This window comes from Lepeophtheirus salmonis, chromosome 13 (assembly GCF_016086655.4).
Source record: "Lepeophtheirus salmonis chromosome 13, UVic_Lsal_1.4, whole genome shotgun sequence".
Lineage (NCBI taxonomy): Eukaryota > Metazoa > Arthropoda > Copepoda > Siphonostomatoida > Caligidae > Lepeophtheirus > Lepeophtheirus salmonis.
In genome coordinates this window covers 3129428-3135851 of record NC_052143.2, presented here as the reverse complement: position 1 = coordinate 3135851, position 6424 = coordinate 3129428, and the positions used below count along the sequence as shown (strand labels likewise).

The 6424-nt window shown below is 30.9% G+C and overlaps 1 protein-coding gene across 1 annotated transcript in view; it reads left to right on the top strand.

Moving 5' to 3' along the window:
* Positions 1-5988: 5988 nt before the first annotated feature.
* LOC121127854 (ATP-sensitive inward rectifier potassium channel 11) overlaps positions 5989-6424 on the top strand; it is a 136518-nt gene continuing 136082 nt past the window's right edge. The window contains exon 1 of the mRNA XM_040723396.2: positions 5989-6213. The gene's annotated coding sequence lies outside the window, so the exon portion shown is untranslated. The remainder of the gene's footprint in view (positions 6214-6424) is intronic.

Here is a 6424-nt window from a genome sequence, read left to right as displayed (position 1 = left end):
GATCAAAATCAGACTGAGTGAACAGGAATCAAAAAGGCAAAGGGGTTCGGATCTTCTCGGCGCGGATGTTGATCCGAAAATAATTGCAAACATTGTCTGTGTGACTATGAGGATAGTACAAAACATCAGGGTGGCCAAAGAGAATAGGTAAGGAGTCAAAAGGAAGAAAGGAAGTGGAAGAAATGGTTTGAAGCGAGATAAAACATTTATCATGTCCCTGGAAGCCAAGATAAAGGAAGATCCAACATCATCAATACGCTGCTTGGTTGACAAGTTAAACGTGGACAAGGTCACCACCAGGAGGCAGTTTATGATGACATGATTTATTTATATAAGTTCACTCTCTTATGATTTAAAACAGCTGATTCTACTGATTATAAATACACAAAAGTCCTTAAATAGGATTTAGATTTTATTTAATGTATATCAATATTTCAGAATTCTTGTCATTTCATATTCTGTCATTGATACTTATTTCTGATAAAATTATCCATTCAATCAATATAACTCTTAATTATTATTCTCAAATAATAATAAACAGTTGGCAACGCAAAAAGTGTAGAACGCTTACTCCCATATAATTTTTCAAATTTTTACCTTTTTTCTTTTGACAGGTTAAAAGTGATGCAAAAAACTAATTTGGTGAATAATTATATACTTAATAACTATGTGGAATGTAAACAAAATCTCATAGAATAAATATAAACTCTCTGAAACATATTTTTACACATCATTATTCTCAAAAATGTTCTATAAGGAACTCAATATACATGAAAAAAAAGAAATCTGACGCCTTTTTTATATTTACATAGCTTTTTTCGACCATATATCGTCGAGCATATTATATTACTATCTACGTCAAGTATTAACTAAGCCATCTTATATTTGATATATATGTAAATTGTACATTTTTATTCTTATTTTTTAATCAAGGTCCCTTCATTTGTGTGTACATCTTATTTGGGGATAAACAATGAATCAGTCAAATTTTTTCACCTTCACATTAATATTTAAAAAAAGGAAAAGAACGCATATCTATTTAAAAATGACCCCTATGAACATTTTAAAATTTGACCAAATTGGCAGAGGAGTTAAAATACTCCCCTGCCAAGATTTTGAACATTACATATTTTCTCTCTCCATTATTTTAGAACCATAGATTTATTTTTGTATAATATGTTTAAATGCGTTTACTTTTATTGATGAAAGTTTTTAGTTTGGTGGCAATAAATTCACAAATAATGTAGAAATTCATACAGAAAACAGTTAAAGCTAGGTGTATACACAAGCCTTGGAAACTATTTTTATTACCTACAAAGATATTAATTAAGTGTAAGAGAGGAAAGTGAACTTTCAAAAATGGCTACCTCTCTGACGTCTGGGGTTAGAAGGGTTAAGTTATTTATGGACTTTAATTAGCACTAAATCATTCATAGTTGGTTCCCTTACTTTTGGTAATCTCATACTCATGGACTATCATTAATTGAGAATGATTTTTATTGCTTCTACGACAAGATTAAAAGACTCCCCCCCAGAATACCATGTTTTGAAGATACAGAGTGGGTCTACGCCATAGAAACTGTAAAGTTTATACCTACAAAGTCCTAACAAATTTTACTAAACACAACTGAGAAAGAAAAATAATATAAAATTTTATACTTAAATATATTTAAAACACACTACACAAGAATCAATATTCATCTTTCTTATCCTCCAATATCGACTAATAAGACATTTATGGTAAGTGTTGAGTAAAATATGCGATAAAACGTACGTTTTTTATTCACCTTTGTTTTTATATTAAAGTGTGGCTTTTATATATTTTATTTTGCATGCTGTTTTTAAGAAAATACATATTAATATTCTAAAACGTAGGATCAATCATTGATGTTTAGTAGTTTAATTGAGGGGATTAGTTGTAAGCGAATATGTTTACTCACTTTCAGTGTTTTTATAAATCTTGTTATGTTGATATGCTTATTTTGCATCTCATATTTATAGTTTTACTAAAAGGCCCACATTTATTTTGATGATTTTGTATATTATAATTAATATATATTTACTTGTCTTTTACATGTATAAAATCACTAAGAATGGGTTGTCTAATATTAGGAAGTTTGCCGCCTCTACTTTGTTAGATATTGAAAGTCAGCTTCCTCTTCCCTCAGCCTCTAATTTAATTTCAACAACCTCACTAATAAAATAAAAAATACTTGCGACATTGACAATAGGTTATTTTCTATTATTTTACTGGTTCGGCCCATATGAGATCAAATGTTTTTGAACTGTCTCCATTTCCTAATTCAGTTTTATATGCTTGCCCTAAGAATTGGAATATGTATGAACCAGTGCTTGAGTACGGACTCGTGAATTTTTTAATGGACGGATAAGTATGACTCGAACTTGACACAGAAAATATGGACTCGACTTCAGTTCTATTATAAACAATATTATTCTACAAAAATACAAAAAGGAAATATTTAGTGAAAAAGTACCTTTATCGTTTCAGAGTAAGTCGATCCACCCCCCCTTTTACCCTTATAGACTTCTCGAACGAATCATGCTACAATTCAAATGTACAAGGCACTAAAAATGTGGTCATTTTAATTGTTACTTTCAAGTAAATTTACTGTACAAACCTGCAAATATTTGTAATCCCTCTTAATACTTTTCCTCCTTTCTTTTTTGAATTTATTTGAACGACCTCATCTAGTCTACCGATTTTATTGATTTGTAACATTCATTTTCAAAAAAGAGCTCAAATAAGTCATATTTTCTACATAAACAGTTGTGTACATGTTTGGTAGAATTGACAGTATTGTTCCAATTCCGACACTTCAAAAAAGGCACATTCTTAACAATTGCGATGCATCGGTACACCCCTATTTAAAACAATTTGGATAAATTATTAACCTCTATCCAAAGAAGAATCTTAAAGATAAGAGAGCTAAGATATTATTTTCTCAGTAAAAGAGTATATGGAGGGATGGTGATCAAATATAGTGGACATGGTTGCTTTTCTTTCTTCACTCCCACAAATTATACCATTTCGAGAAACTCTTGTGAAGTTAAAGTTTTCGGGAGTTAAGATGCAGCGCCAAAATTGTTTTAATTTTGGCCATATAAAATATTATTCAAATCAAAATAGGGTATGACTCCTTGATTATGAAAGAAGATAGAATGTTCTTATCTCAGAGTGAGAAAATATGGAAAAAATGACGATAAAGTTGAACAAAAATGGCCAAAAGGAAACACCTTCAAAAACAGAGGTGATTCCTTTGGATCATTATGTTGGAGAGAAAAGTTCAACGTTAAGAAACCAAGTACTTGTAATAGAGTTGAAGTAATTGAGGTTTTACCTAACGTACAATTAGAGGTCGAGAGTTCTAAAAATTTGCACATCTAAGGATAAGATAACTTCTAACAGTGTGTAAGCAGAGAATACGCCTGATGAATCTGATCAATAAAATCACTGAAACGCCATATAAATACCCATCAAATTTTATTTAGTCCATCAAGATCCCAATCTGCAGGGAAGAGATATTATTCTGCATCTAGTAATTCTCCTGAAAGAAAAACACACCATCAATGCTCCAAAAATGTTATTTATATTTCTTCAAATTTGAAAACTTATCAAGGAAAAGGTTAATTTGTAGTAATACTATTCAGTTGAAGATCAATGACTTTTTTACCAAAACTATAACGAATGATATTAAGAAAAATATGGGCATTAGTAAGTTGATTTCATTAAATGCTCGAGGTGACAAGGAGCATAAGTCTCGTCACGCCATCATGAATCGTTTGATATCAATGAAGCCCGATGTGATATGTCTACAGGATGTAAAAATCGCTTTCGCGTTAACGTCTTACTTTGGCTCCCCTATGTTTCTCCCGAGGAATTTTAGAAGTTTTTTTTTACGGGCTCAGATGAGAAAATGGGTGGTTTTAACATTAGTGTCAAAAGATTAAATTAATTTTCTGTTGTAAAGGAAGTGTCTCAGTCTAGAAATTTTTTGATATCTAATTACTATTTCTCAGTAATAAACGCTTACATCCCGAACAAGAAATGCTTTACTTTTTTGTATTCAAACTAAATGATGGCTTTAAGCCCATTCTCTGCTAAGTTCACATCTACAGAGGAAACAGTTTCCTGGAGGGTGGGGCTTTAAGAATGGATCGTGCTTTTTTATATATCAAGAATAAGAACTTAGTTCAGACCATAAAATAATTGAAATATAATGCAACTCCTTTGTGGGAACTCTAAGTTTAGAAATGTCAAAAGGGATTCTTGAAGAAGAAAAGGGGCCTCAGAGTATCATGAAAATGAGACTTGTCGGGCCTTTTGAGTCAAATGTTTCTGCCATGCAAGTGATTAAAAAGCTTACAAGATTATTAAATTACCATCATGCAAATACATTAGAGATAGAAAGGCTATGGTAATGCATAGAAAAAAAATTGAATAATATTTTGTTTAATGGGTCCCTTTTTTAAGAAGCTTCACGTCGGACATAATAAATACTCATCAACTATCAAAAATTTCGGAAGAAGATATGAGAGAAAGATGTTAAAAGAAAAAAATCCCCACTCAGCGTATAAAGGAAAAGAAACATTAGGACTTTATCCATTAGCAAAATTATATATACGTAATGAAAATACTTTATCTAAAACAGCGGACATCATAAATACATTTCACGATTCTTTCCTATTCTTAGTTGATATACGGGGTCCGAAAATTCCGGTTAGAAAAAAGGGAATATACATATACTGTCGTTTTCACATCCACTAATATATATAATAATTCTTAAGGGTAATAAAGCTTCATCCTGACATAGTGATAATTAAGTTTTTTCTAATCTTATTGAATGAGGCAAATCTATTGAAAAATTTGGGGAACTGCTAAAGTCAGTCTCTTAAAGCCGAGTCGTATAATTACGAAAGAAAGGAAATGGCTAGGATATCAATGATTGGATACCAATAACAGTGTTAAACGAATCGTTTAGGGTCCTTTTGGGTGTTATTGCCAAGCAAATATATTGATTAAGGGTTAAATTAAAACTATAACGTTTATTTATGAATAATTTTATCAGAACCCCTCTTCATGTATTTCATTATTATTTTGATCTATTTTGATGATCATTAAAAAAAAGTTAAAATGATTAACTTATTTGGCTAACTACCAGATGATTTCGGGTCTTTTTTCTGTTTCTTGTTGAGGTAAAAGTTACTTGATACAATAAAAGTAACGACGTGCAATATTTTACAGTTTTCCTTCGATAAAGACATAAATGGAAGCTGCGTATCTGAAAAGGAATAATCCACGATGAGCTTCTCCCTTAGGCCAAAAATTCTGCAATTGACCACACTCTGGCCAATAGGAGAGGAATTGTGTTATTGCAGAACAAGGTTAGGCTACACACATATATAGTGATTCGTCAAAAATCTCCAGGGGCTTGACTGGGAGGTTCTTTGTCTCCACCATATAGTTTGGGTCGAGCACCAACTGATTATTATCTGTTCTGGTCGAAGTTGAATGATTTTTTCAGCTATAAAATTAGACTCAATAGAAGCCCTTGAATATCGACCTTTCTCGATTTTTTTTTAAAGAAAGGACAAGGATTTTGTATTAAAGAGAAATCGTGAAGTTATCTTTGAAATAGTGACAAGTAATCAAACAAAACAGGGTGTATTTGATCAAAATCGGAGAATTAAAACTATGTTAGATAAATAAAGCCTTATATTTCACTAAACAATAATAGATTACTTTTTATTACATCTAATATCTACAATTAAGTAAAATATACTTTTGTCCCAAATGCGCACATCTCTTGAGGAGTCTGCATGGCGCAACATGGACGGAGCTTCTTTTTTCGAAAAAAAAGAAGAAAAACCTATAAAATTGCCACCCCCTCCTTTCACTAATATCTCCTTCCTTCCTTCTTTTTTTTTTCTTCCTTTTTTTTCCTTTTTCAGAGCCCCTTTTCCCGACAGTCGTATAACATAATTCTCCCCTGTCGAATCAAATAACAGTTTGAAAAATTATTTATATAGCTACTTAAATATCATTACAAATATATGACGTCATACTTGTGCATAAAGTGAATTCTTATAATATATATATCACATCACGCATATATATATATATATTGAGTGTTCTTCAATTGTGAATTCCCTTTGTGATTTTGTCCTTCATCCCATTCTCAAAATAAACTCAAAGTAAGATTAAAATTATGAATTGCATTTTTTAAGAATAAAGCGCATAACCTATCAAATTAAGATATAGTCTTGTATTTAAGTGACAATATCTTGAGATTCATTTAAAAAAAACAAATAAAAACAAAACTATAATAGACGATTATGTATTTTTCTGAAATATTCATAATTCTATTGTACCGTTCTTTGTATCCTAATAAATTATAATACAACT